The following is a 13,856-nucleotide window of genomic DNA, read 5'->3' as shown; positions in this document are numbered from 1 at the left end:
CGCCCCAGCTTCCCCTTCCCCAGCTGTGTCCTCAAGTCCATTCTCTATGTCTACATCTTTATTCCTGCCCTGCCACTATGTTTATCAGTACCATTTTTTTCTTTTTTTAGATTCTATATATATATGTTAAAATGCGGTATTTGTTTTTCTCTTTCTGACTTACTTCACTCTGTATGACAGACTGTAGGTCCATCCACTTCACTACAAATAACTCAGTTTCGTTTCTTTTTACGGCTGAGTAATTGTTTTTCTCTTTCTGACTTACTTCACTCTGTATGACAGACTCTAGGTCTATCCACCTCATTACAAATAGCTCAATTTCGTCTCTTTTTATGGCTGAGTAATATTCCATTGTATATATGTGCCACATCTTCTTTATCCATTCACCTGTCGATGGACATTTAGGTTGGTTCCATGTCCTGGCTATTGGAAATAGTGCTGCAATGAACATTGTGGTACATGTCTCTTTTTGAATTATGGTTTTCTCAGGGTATATGCCTAGTAGTGGGAATGCTGGGTCATATGGTAGTTCTATTTTCAGGTTTTTAAGTAAACTCTATACTGTTCTTCATGTTGGTTGTATCAATTTACTTTCCCACCAACAGCACAGGAGGGTTCCTGTTTCAGCACAACCTTTCCAGCATTTATTGTTTCTAGATTTTTTGATAATGGCCATTCTGACCAGAGTGAGGTGATACCTCACTGTAGTTTTGATTTTCTTTTCTCTAACAATAGCAATGTTGAGCATCTTTTCACGTGCCTCTTGGCCATCTGTATGTCTTCTTTGGTGAAATATCTATTTAGGTCTTCTGCCCATTTTTTAATTGAATTGTTTGTTTTTTTGATATTGAGCTCCATGAGCTGTTTGTATATTTTGGAGATTAATCCTTTGTCCATTGTTTCATTTGCGAATATTTTCTCCCATTCTGAGGGTTGTCTTTTCGTCTTGTTTATGGTTTCCTTTGATGTGCAAAAGCTTTGAAGTTTCATTAGGTCCCATGTGTTTATTTTTGTTTTTATTTCCATTACTCTTGGAGGTGGGTCAAAAAAGAGCTTGCTGTGGTTTATGTCAAAGAGTGTTTTTCCTGTGTTTTCCTCTAAGAGTTTTATAGTGTCTGGTCTTACATTTAGGTCTTTAATCCATTTTAAGTTTATTTTTGTGTATGGTGTTAGGGAATGTTCTAATTTCATTCTTTTACATGTAGCTGTCCAGTTTTCGCAGCACCACTTAATGAAGAGGCTGTCTTTTCTCCATTGTATGTTCTAGCCTCCTTTGTCATAAATTAGGTGACCATATGTGTGTGGGTTTATCTCTGGGCTTTCTATCCTGTACTGTTGATCTGTATTTCTGTTACTGTGCCAGTACCAACCATACTGTCTTGATTACTGTAGCTTTGCAGTATAGTTTGAAGTTGGGGAGCCTGATTCCTCCAGCTCCGTTTTTTTTTTTTTTTTCTCAAGATTGCTTTGGCTATTCGGGGTCTTTTGTGTTTCCATATGAATTGTAAAATTTTTGGTTCTAATTCTGTGAAAAATGCCATTGGTAGTTTGATAGGGATTGCACTGAATCTGTAGATTGCTTTGGGCAGTATAGTCATTTAAACAATATTGATTCTTCCAATCCAAGAACATGTTATATTTCTCCATCTGTTCATGTCATCTTTGATTTCTCTTATCAGTGTTTTATAGTTTTCTGAATACAAGTCTTTTGCCTCCTTAGGTAGGTTTATTCCTAGATATTTTATTCTTTTTGTTGCAGTGGTAAATGGGATTGGGGGATTTATCCCATGGATGCAAGGGTTCTTCAATATATGCAAATCAATCAATGTGATACACCATATTAACAAATTAAGGAATAAAAACCATATGATCATCTCAACAGATGCAGAAAATAGGCATAAAGGGAACTCCCTCAACATAATAAAGGCCATATATGACAAACCCACAGCAAACATCATACTTAGTGGTGAGAAACTGAAAGCATTTCCACTAAGATCAGTAACAAGACAAGTATGTCCACTCTCGCCACTTGTATTCAACATAGTTTTGGAAGTCCTAGCCACGGCAATCAGAGAAGAAAAAGAAATAAAAAATTGGAAAAGAAGAAGTAAAACGGTCACTGTTTGCAGATGACATGATACTAAACATAGAAAATCCTAAAGATGCCACCAGAAAACTACTAGAACTAATCAATGAATTTGGTAAGGTTGCAGGATACAAAATTAATGCACAGAAATCTCTGGCATTCCTATACACTAACAACAAAAATCAGAAAGAGACATTTAGGCTTTTTAAAACTTATAATTTGTTGTGACTTCTTTTCTCCTTCTAAATAAATACCACTTTTATACCCTAATCTGATATTCTCAGTTTTGTATTCTTAAAGAGCTTCCAAATTAAGTGACAGGCTGCACAAAACTTGGATCTGGAGAGAAATTTTCACACTATGGACAAGTCATAAAGCATAATTGTCCAAGGGACTTGTGGGCCCTGAGCTGCTATTTTTCTACTTGCTCAGGAGTCAGAAAGTTGGATGCTGTTCTGAATTTTGCCATTTATTGGCTGAGTGGTCAGACCCAGATCTCTGAGGAAGGGAAAAAGGGACATTCATGCTATTTATTGGACATCCAGTAGTAAAATGCCATTAGCATACCAGTGCTTTTCATCCCTGATCCCATTTCATCCTCACAACTGGTTTAAGAGATTGGAGGAAACTAAGATGAATGGATGAAGAGCTCACACCAAGTGAATGCACTGGAATTAGAATCTGACTTTAGGGGCTATGATTTTTGCCATCATTTACAGATTTAAGACTCTCATATTCCTCAGTTATAAAATTATAATAATTATGTCTTATTTACCTGTTTCCCAGGGTTGTGTCAGCCATCAAATGAGGGAGGCTGTGAGAAAGGACTTTAAATATTATTCTATAAACATGAAACAGTGCTTGTGGTGTGCAGCTCTTATGCAGCCCATATGATTTGGGGTATTAAATTATTCAACAATAACAGCTTTGAGATACTGCAGCAAATGGAGCTCCTCAAATGTGTTTCAAAAGTAGTGACACTGCAGGTTTTCTGTGCCCTCTGGGTTAGTTGTTTTCTGCTTGGACCCCAATAGAGATACATCTCTTTTTACCATAGGAGCTCTTGGCTCCACCCAGAGCAGAGAACAGAAGCATAGAAGGATAATCACGATGGTAAAAAGAAACAAAGAGCTTAGAGCTGAGTTTGCAAAAAGAAATGACCATTAATACAAAGCATATTAGAGAAAGTTGTCATCCACCAAAAGCAGTTATTAAAGTTTTGTTCATTTCAGTGAACCTTGTGCTTTTGCAGAGTCTCAGAATAATATGTTAAATGTATTACAGGCTTAAATTACAAGGTTACTAGTAGAATTTGGAAGATGATAAATCCAGACGAGACCAACACAGAGTCTGTTCTCCTGGCCAGGCTGGGTAAGGGAGATTAATTTCTTATTGAGAAGGAACTTTTCGTTAATATCAGGATAAAATTGTAGATTTATTTAGAGAAAGTTGTATATGTCAATTCAGGATAAAATTGTAGAATTATTTAGAGAAAGTTCAAGTTAACTGTATTTTAATAAGTACAGTTTCTTCATTTCGAAGAATATGATTAGTAGTTCTCAATTAAGCCATTTTTTCCTTCAAATGATATGAATTTTAAAATAATTCTAGGTATTTTTATAGATAGCTACTTGAATGAGGTAGATCATACATTATTATTATAGTCAAGATTCTCTTTTCTGGAAAAAGGTAAAACTGGGTTAGAAGAACTGCTTTAAAAAGGTTTATTAGTGGGGCTTCCCTGGTGGCGCAGTGGTTGGGAGTCTGCCTGCCGATGCAGGAGACACGGGTTCATGCCCCGGTCCGGGAAGATCTCACATGCCGCGGAGCGGTTGGGCTCGTGAGCCATGGCCGCTGAGCCTGCGCATCTGGAGCCTGTGCTCCGCAACGGGAGAGGCTGCAGCAGTGAGAGGCCCGCGTAATGCAAAAAAAAAAAGGTTTATTAGTGAATGGGCTACATGTAAGGCCACATTGAGATGTAGAATTTGATAGGCAGTTAAAAACTTGAGCTTTTTCAGACAGAAATTTTAAAAATATATTTTAAACTTTTATACAGTGGAGGTGAGGAGAAACTTTTTTCTAAGAAGTTATGGCGGGCAGAATCATATACAGACATCCCATGGAAATATTGCAGGTTCAGTTCCAGACCACCGCAATGAAGTGAATATTGCAATAAAGCCAGTCAGATGAGTTTTTTCGTTTCCTGGTGAATATAAAAGTTATGTTTACACTATATGGTAGCCTCCTAAGTGTACAGTAGCATTATGACTAAAAAACAACTACATACCTTAATTAAAAAATACTTTATCGCTAAAAGATGCTAACCATCATCTGTGACTGTGCAGAGTTGCCATAAACCTTCAATTTGTAAAACATGCAGTATCTTCAAAACCCAATATAGGAGGTAGGCCTTAATACTATCCAAAATATTTGTCAAACTATTTTCTATTTATCTAGTTCTTATCTTTGCATTTTTCTGTTATAATATTTTTAACTTGTAGATGCTATAGAGTTCCAAGACAACTTCTTAGAAGTACAGTTTTTTACTTTAGTAAACTGAACTACTCACCCTCATAAGCAGACCTATGTCTGGCTTTAGTTGTTTTTAGAACCTTAGCTCACTTTGCTGACATCTAACTCACTAAAATTATATATGGGTAGGGGGAAAATATTCAAAAGATAAAGTAGTAAAGAGATCATATTTGTGGTTACCAGAGGTGAGGGGTTGGAGGAAGGGAAATTGGATATAAGCAGTCAAAAGGTATGAACTTCCAGCTTTAAGATAAATAAGTACTAGGGATGTAACGTATAGCATGATAAATATAACTAACATTGCTGTGTGTTATACATGAAAGTTGTTAAGAGAGTAAATCCCAAGAGTTCTCATCACAAGAAAAATTTTTTTTTCTTTTTCTTTCATTTTGTATCTATATGAGATGATGGATGTTTGCTAAACTTATTGTGGAATAATTTCATGATGTATGTAAGTCAAATTATTATGCTGTATACCTTACAGTGCTGTATGTCAATTATATCTCAGTAAAACTGGAAGGAAAAAAAGAGATAAAGTAGTACAGTAAGGGGTGTTTTGAATTTTAATTTCATTCTGTCTACATTAATGGGAGTGGGACCAATTTACGTTGTGTGACTTTTTCCCAGTGATGTTTTATTATTCATTAGACATCAGTGTCCCAAGCAACCTCCTGGCTTATCTGTCCATTAATCCAGCTCAAGGTCAGAGTTACTTATTTTGTTTTTCCTTGTCTAGATCTCCTCTTCTAAGTTATGTTTTGCTTGGTTCTTATTTTTAATCTCTATTTACATTTTGCTGTTTTATTTCATACTCTGCCATTAAGTCATATTAAATCTTTTGTGGAGAGTGATAAGGCATAAATCAAATAATATTGGCTCTTTCCATCTATCTTTTTTTTTGCGGTACGTGGATCTCTCACTGCTGTGGCCTCTCCCGTTGTGGAGCACAGGCTCTGGACACGCAGGCTCAGCGGCCATGGCTCATGGGCCCAGCCACTCCGTGGCATGTGGGATCTTCCTGGACCCGGGGCACAAACCCATGTCCCCTGCATCGGCAGGCAGACTCTCAACCACTGCGCCACCAGGGAAGCCCTGTTTCCATCTATCTTACCTGTCTCCTTTGTTTTCATCTCTTCCATCTGCCTCAGAGTGATCAGAATTCTGATGATATGGTGGCCTGACACATCCACTCTCAACTCTAATCCAACTATCAACTCTGTCTCCATAGAGAAACAGGTGCTTAGACTGCAGGGTGTGTGGGAACACTCTGACCTTTCGGGGGGCTGCATGTTTAGGATGGTTCTTGATTCTGGGCCTGGCAGTTGGCCTGGGAGGAAAATCTGAATTCTTTTGTTCCTGAAGAAAGATTGTACCTCTGAGTTCTGTGGATCCCTCAGAGGAAGAGCCCTGCCATTCCATTCATTGTCATTCTAGGAAGACCTGCTCATTGTCAAATCTTTGGAGAGGCCTTGATCCTCCTTATGTCAGAGATCAGCAATCAAGCTTTTTCCTGTGTTTGCAGAAAGAACTGAAGAGTTTCCAGTTTCATGTCCCTGTCTGTGAAGAGCAGTACTTCCTACCACTTGTGGGTTTCCATCACTCCCAGGTACCCTAGTAGCTTGTTATGTAAATAAACTCATGGGTATGCTAAGGAAATCATCACAATCTAAGGGGACCCAGCAGCAGTGTCTTTGAGATAGAACAAGGAGAGAGAGAGAGACAGAGAGAGAGAGAGAGAGAGAGAGGTAGAGAGAGAGAGAGAAAGAGAGACAGAATGGATAAAAAGAATAGGAAAGCTTCTAGTATAGTAATAAAACTGTTAGAGGAGACAGATGATGATTAGAATAACCACAACAAAATGTTTTAAAAGAAGGCTCGAAGAGATTCTATTATAGCTTTATAAGACTTTCTGAAACTTAAAAATCTGATAATTTTTAAATTTAAAAACTGAGTATATGGGGCTTCCCTGGTGGCGCAGTGGTTGAGAGTCCACCTGCCGATGCAGGGGACACGGGTTTGTGCCCCGGTCCGGGAAGATCCCACATGCCGCGGAGCGGCTGGGCCCGTGAGCCATGGCCGCTGAGCCTGCGCGTCCGGAACCTGTGCTCCACAACGGGAGAGGCCACAGCAGTGAGAGGCCCGCATACCGCAAAAAAAACCCCAAAAAAACTGAGTGTATGAATTGAGGAAAGATTAGTCACTATAGAGACCATCCTGGACGGTCAAGTAGAAGACACATTGTAAAACAGCAAAAATACAAAGAGAATGAAATCATGGGGAAGAAGCTGCAAGATCTGGAGGCAGCATCAGGAGTTCTGAAATATGGAGAATAGAGATTCTAGAATGGCGAAAAAGGAACAGATAGAAAGAAACATAACCGTTGAAATAACCACTGGGAAAAACAACATTGGATTGAAAAAAAGACTTGTATATTCATATTGGAAGTGCCCAGGCAGGGTCGATTTCCATAGCTGAGGGCTGGAGATGAGAAGGAGAGAGAGCAAACAGGCTGTTGGATACTGACTTGGCTTTTCATTCTGCTCCCAGTGGTACCGCTTTGGGAAGAACATAATGCTATTGTCATGTCATGTGATGGAGGAACCTTGATATTCTCTGATAACACCATATGGTCACACCTTAAACTTCTCATGTGACATATCAGCTCTTGTTCCATTGGCTTCCATATCAACTACTGTTATCTAATGAATGAAAAAGTTGTGTATAAGCACCACTGCCATATAAGAGAGTGGTTCCTGTTACAGAAATTATTTTGAGTTGCTGTGCATGCTGGTCGGTTTGGATATACCAAATGGGCCTGAGAACTAGGTTTGGGTTGGGAAATGAGGAGAGTGAATTTCTCTGCAATTAGGGAGAATTTGGAAAGTCAGAAACAATCTAGAAAGGAGGGGTGAGATTGCATGTGGCTGGGATTTTATCTGGTGTAAAGTATCCAATGAAAAATCCCACAAGGAATTAATCCAAAGAAAATAATAAAGATGTCCAAAGTCTAATGCCTAATGCTCAGTTTGAAATTGCCATAAACTCTTCATGACTCTGCCCCATTCCTCATATTCCTTTAAATCTACTGTAATTATGAATAACCCTCTATGTGTCTGAGGCAGAAAGAAGTCTACTTCCCCAAAATTGGTGCTTTAAATATAAGTAGGCTTAAGGAAGCGTGCTAGGTTGGGTTTCCAGAAACATCTTTAGGAAGACTGCATCACTGTCCCACTAGGCAAGCCACCGAGTCTGAGGCCTTTAATGCAGCCTTGCTGGAAGCAAGAAGCCCCCGCTCTCACCAAACCTGCCTCTCAATTCATGGAACCAGAGAATGGACACTGGAATGCTGGTGTAGGAAGAACGATCTTATATTTCCATGACTTTTCTTGACAGCGGCTACAGCTGAGAGTTTCAGGAATACGGCGCTCACTGTATTTCTGCCTTTGGAATCTTAAGAAAAGGGCTTTGATTCACAGAACCTAATTTGCTTCCAGACTATAGCACCTGGAAGATAGTTGGTGCAAAAGTCGAGAGAGACAAACCAAAGACTGATTTTCAAACAATGCTGATTTTCAAGAGCCAACCAAGCGGGGACAGAGATTGTTAGTATTAGTAGGACATTAGATAGTATGGGGGCAGGAAGATAATTCATGAACAAGAAATCAGGGGGAAGCAGGATCTGAGGGACAGAATAATTGTAACACCTCAATCTAGGTTACAGTTGTCTTTGGGGGACTTGGATTATCTTGGGTGCTTTATCGTGACTTAGAGCCAGGGTGATGGGTCATGTGATGACTAAACTACCTCTTATATCCCAGCTAATAGCAAACATTAAGAATCTACCATAACCTGCTATTTCCTGGGCATTAGAATCTTCAGTTAAGCTGGTTAGTAATTCAATTTACCAATTGACTAGAGTTGGCACTAAGAGAGAAATGAAACCTATTTGCTACCCTGCTTGTCAATACTTGGGAAACAGGCTTAAGTAGTCCCACTTACTGCATATCACAGAGCTATTATTGTTTAAAACTTGATAACCAAAACCAGTGAGCTGTACACAGAGCTAGAGGCCGTACATGTTATTTCATTTTTATAAAATTTATCAGGAGGCAGTGTCTATCTATGTATGTCTACTGTTAGAAAACAGCAACCAAAAACCAAAAGATGCTAGGTAAGGGTGGCTGAGCACAAACTAGAGGGTCTGTAATTGAACCATTGGTTGAAGTGATTTAACCTTAGTATTTCTATCTAACTATTATATTGTTCCATATTGTTGATGGTCTTAAGAAACTTGTTTTCATCTTATGAAAACAGACATGAAGAAAGCAAATGTAAGTATTCTAATGAAATGCTAAAAACTTTCGTATGTAGCAAGGTATGTATATATGTCTGCTAGGGGTTTAATTGTGTCTTCCCAAAATTCATATGTCCTGACCCCAGTAGCTGAGAATGTGACCTTATTTGGAAATAGGTCATTACAGATGTAATTAGATAAGATGAAGTCATTAGGGTGGGCCCTAATCTAATGTGACTGGTATCCTTATAAAAAGGGGAAGTATGGGCACAGATACCCCCACAGGGAGAACATCATGTGACAATGAAGGCAAAGATTGGGGTGGTGCTTATACAAGTCAAGGAATGCCAAAAATTACTGCAAACCACCAGAAGCTAGAGGAGAGGCATGGAACAGATGCTCCTTGACAGCCCCTAGAAAGAATAAACTCTGCTGACACCTTGATCTCAGACTTCTAACCTCCAGAACTATGAGACAGAAACTATCTGTTGTGGGAATTCCCTGGTGGTCCAGTGGTTAGGACTCCGTGCTTCCACTGCAGGGGGCACAGGTTCGATCCCTAGTCAGGGAACTAAGATCCCACAAGCCACATGGCGTGGCCAAAAACAACAAAAAAAAGCCTACAAAAACTATCTGTTGTTTGTGCCACCCAGGTTGTAGTACTTTGGTTGTATCGCAGCCTTAGCAAACAAATACAATTATAAGAATTTTAAAAAACATATAAAGAATATTGAATTGATAAAGTAAAAATGAAGAAAATTGAACATAATGACATTATGTAAACTGTTGCATACACTCAGGGCCCGATCAGCACCTTTCCAGATGGTGGAAACTTTGGCCACAAATCTCAGCATGACTGAACCAGCTATAAGAAAATTCTATGCTGTTATAAATCAATGAATTAAAAAAAGATATTTAGCCTCTTAGTAGTGATATGAAAAATTTTGGTTAGAAATGGAACCTTTGGAAGCATTCTTTACCAAAACAACATGAGGCAGTAAAGGAAGGTGAATCAGAAATAGAAGGTTAGTGTCATTTCATAAACTGTATGTGGGTATATTGCTTCATTTCTGACCTAAAGTGTCCTCTGTGGTATTATAATAAAAAAGATAATCAACTTTAGAGGAGTGTCGAGAATGAAAATTACCTAGACTTTTGACATTTAGATTTTCATGTGAAATGGGGCCTGCTTCCAAGTTGATATAAAAAATAGGCTTGTAAATAGATCTACTGGTGCATATAATTCAGTGGTGTCTGCCCTAGAGAAGGTATAAAGTGGCCATATCACTAATTCCTCCTCCAGGAGAACACATGTTCAGTCTTCTCTCTTTCTATCCATAACCAAGTCTTATACCCAAAGCCTATAGTGTTTTGTAGCAAGTCTAAATACAGGGGAAAGCATTTTTATTAATGTGTAAACCTCTAACAGTTATAACTAAAAAGGTTTTTTTTTTTTTTAAATTTTGTCCTTCTGGAGTCCGCACATTTCTGACTGTTTTCTGTGTGTATTTTTTCTACTAGTGTTCATACTTAGTAAGAATCTGGCAATTTCAGAAATGAGAAGGCATTTTAACTTTCCCTATCGCACAGGAAAATCAAGATTATATCTCAACCCCTTGGGAGAGTTTACATACTGCTGAAAATGACCACTTCAGTGCAGTCAATAAAGGTTTATGTCTAAGTAGGAAATTATTATCTACAGAACAATGTGAGGATGATTTTGCTATAAGGCCAAGAAAGAAACCAAGAACTCTTGGTGTTAATTTGAACTAGGACTCAAAAATCTTTTGAAAAGTTAAGTATTTGTATGAAAATAGCTACTAGTAGCTATTATTTGTGGAATGTTTACTCACCTTCATACATACAGGATTTTTGTGAGGACCAAAATTCTGTACGTGAAAAACTTTGGAAACTTGAAAGTTGCTGAGCTGGGTGAAGCTCAAACCCAGGACTAGAGTCTGCTGTTCACCAAAACACATATCACAGGCTGTGCTCACATATTTGAATGTCCTAACTCACCAATAAATACTATTATAAAGAAACCCTAAAAGGGTTTTTATCTATTAAAATTAATTCATAATGGCAAACAATGAGAATTGCAATGTTCTGCTTTGGAATGTAAAAACGTTTAGTTTAGTTATTACTGAAATTGGGGCAGGTGGGGTCCCCTGTTCAGTTTAATTTAGGACTTAAATTTAGATGCATTGTTTCAAAACCACAGGAGCTTCCCTGGTGAAATGTGAAACTGCCTCACCCGCCGCCCCGGAGGGCAAGGAGAGACTGAAGAAAGGGGCAGGCTACTCCAGACTGGCAGGTGGCAATTTTTTGCTTTTGTTTTTAATTAACATATATATTTATTTTTTAAATTGAAGTTTAGTTAACTTACAGTGTTGTGTTGGTTTCAGGTGTATAGCAAAGTGATTCAGTTACACACACACACACACACACACACACATATTATTTTTCAGATTCTTTTCCATTATAGGTTATTATAAGATATTGAGTATAGTTCCCTGTGCTATACAGTAGGTCCTTGTTGTTTACCTATTTTATATATAGTAGTATGTATATGTTAGTCCCAAACTCCTAATTTATCTCTCTCCCTGCCCTTGCTGTCCCCTTTGGTAACAAAAATTTTGTTTTCTATGTCTGTGGGTCTGTTTCTATTTTGTAAATAAGTTCATTGGTATCATTTTTTTTTAGACTCCACATATAAGTGATATCATATGTTATTTGTCTTTCTCTGTGTGACTTACTTCACCTAGTATGATCCATCCATCTAGGTCCATCCATGTTGCTGCTAATGGCATTATTTAGTTTTTTTTATGGCTGAGTAATATTCCATTGTTTATATATACCACGTCTTCTTTATTCATTCATCTGTCGTTGCTTCCATGCCTAGAAAAAAATTTTTTTTTAATTTGTATGGAAACACAAAAGACCCTGAATAGCCAAAACAGTCTTGAGAAAGAAAAGTGGAGCTGGAGGAATCAGGCTCCCTGACTTCAGACTATACTACAAAGCTACAGTAATCAAAAAAATATGGACTTCTTAATTTTTGCCAATCTAATGAGAATAAAATGATATATCATTTTGCTCTAAAAAAAACCCAATATGGCACTGGCACAAAAACAGATACATAGATCAATGGAACAAAATAGAAAGCCCAGAAGTAAACCCACATACTTATGGGCAATTAATCTACAACAAAGGAGGCAAGAATATACAGTGGAGAAAAGCAGTCTCTTTAATGAGTGGTGCTGGGAAAACTGAACAGCTACATGCAAAAGAATGAAATTAGAACATTTTCTAACACCATATACAAAAATAAACTCAAAATGGATTAAAGACCTCAGTGTAAGACCTAAATGTAAGACTAGCTATAGAGGAAAACATAGACAGAACAGTCTCTGACATAAATCACAGCAATATATTTTTGGACCCATTTCCTAAAGCAATGGAAATAAAAGCAAAAATAAACCAATGGGACCTAATTAAACTTAAAAGCTTCTGCACAGCAAAGAAAATCGTAAACAAAGTGAAAAGACAACCTATGGACTGGGAGAAAATATTTGCAAACAATGCTACAGACAAGGGATTAATTTCCAAAATATACAAGCAGCTCATATAGCTTAATATCAAAAAGCCCAAAAACCTAATCAAAAAATGGGCAGAAGACCTACATAGACATTTCTCCAAGGCAGGTGGCAGTTTTAATAAGCAAGGGAACTTACATATGAAACTTGTCTTGGGCAGCCCCAAGTTGAGTAGATCTCCATACGCACCCACCAGAATCTTAAAGATTTATATAGAGGTTTTAACTGGGTTCAGTCAAGTATACCATCCAGATGGTCTCAACAACATATTACTGTCTCAAGGCTGCATTTGAAATGACTCCAGCAGGGGAGGGGGTGAGGAGCCTCCAGTTGCCTGGGTCTAGCTCATGGGTCAGCTGAGAGTCATGTTCTCTTGATGACCTCCTCCAACAAGATGATAAGTAGATGATCACAATGCATAAATGTGTGCAGATTATAAGAATATTAAATCATTATTTATTCCGTTAGGTTTATATACATGTTTACTAAAAAAAAAAGAGGTGGCAGCATAATCATTTTGAAATTCATTCCAAGTTGTTGATGTCTTGGTAGTTCATTCTTTTGCTACTGCTGAGTGGTCTTCCATTGTCTAGATAGATGAACTACAGCTTTTATATCCATGAACTCAGCGATGGACATTTGGATTATTTCCAGTTTTTGGCTATTACAAATAAAGCTGCTGTAAACATCCACCTATAAGTATTTTTATGTACATATACTTTTATTTCTTTCGGGTAAATACCCAGGATTGGAATGGCTGGGTTATCTAGTAAGTGTATGTTTAACTTAAGAAACTATCAAATGGCTTTTCAGAATAGTGTCAGTTTACATTCTCATCAGTGGCATGTATTCTCATAGCCCCCCAGTGCTTGGTATGACCAGTCTTTTTATTTTAGCCATTCTGGTGGGTGTGGTAGTGTCACATTATGGTTTTTGTTTGCATTTCCTTAATGATGGATAATGCTGAGCAGCGTTCATGTGCTTATCTGCCATTAGTAAACCTTTTTTGGCAAAATGTTCAAATCATTTACTTTTTTTATTTTATTTTTTTTGCGGTACGCGGGCCTCTCACTGTTGTGGCCTCTCCCGTTGCGGAGCACAGGCTCCGGACGAGCAGGCTCAGTGGCCACGACTCACGGGCCCAGCCGCTCCGCGGCATGTGGGATCTTCCCGGACCGGAGCACGAACCCGTGTCCCCTGCATCGGCAGGCGGACTCTCAACCACTGCGCCACCAGGGAAACCCCATTTACTCTTTTTGTTTTTTACCTGTTATGTTCTAATAGTTCTCTTTGTATTTGGATAAAAGTCCTTTATCAGATACGAGATTTTCAAAGATTTTCTCCCATT

General features: G+C 38.2%; 1 protein-coding gene across 4 annotated transcripts in view; it reads left to right on the top strand.

Moving 5' to 3' along the window:
• Positions 1-13,856, top strand: part of GRXCR1 (glutaredoxin and cysteine rich domain containing 1) — a 305,037-nt gene that overhangs the window by 142,160 nt on the left and 149,021 nt on the right. Inside the window, exon 4 of one of the 4 annotated variants that reach the window (XR_009540342.1) lies at positions 6,053-6,224. The exons of the other annotated variants lie outside the window; for them this stretch is intronic. The gene's annotated coding sequence lies outside the window, so the exon portion shown is untranslated. The remainder of the gene's footprint in view (positions 1-6,052; positions 6,225-13,856) is intronic. 4 annotated transcript variants of the gene reach the window in all.

This window comes from Lagenorhynchus albirostris, chromosome 4, assembly GCF_949774975.1.
Source record: "Lagenorhynchus albirostris chromosome 4, mLagAlb1.1, whole genome shotgun sequence".
NCBI classification, from domain to species: Eukaryota; Metazoa; Chordata; class Mammalia; order Artiodactyla; family Delphinidae; genus Lagenorhynchus; species Lagenorhynchus albirostris.
This window is presented reverse-complemented; position numbering and strand designations above follow the sequence as displayed.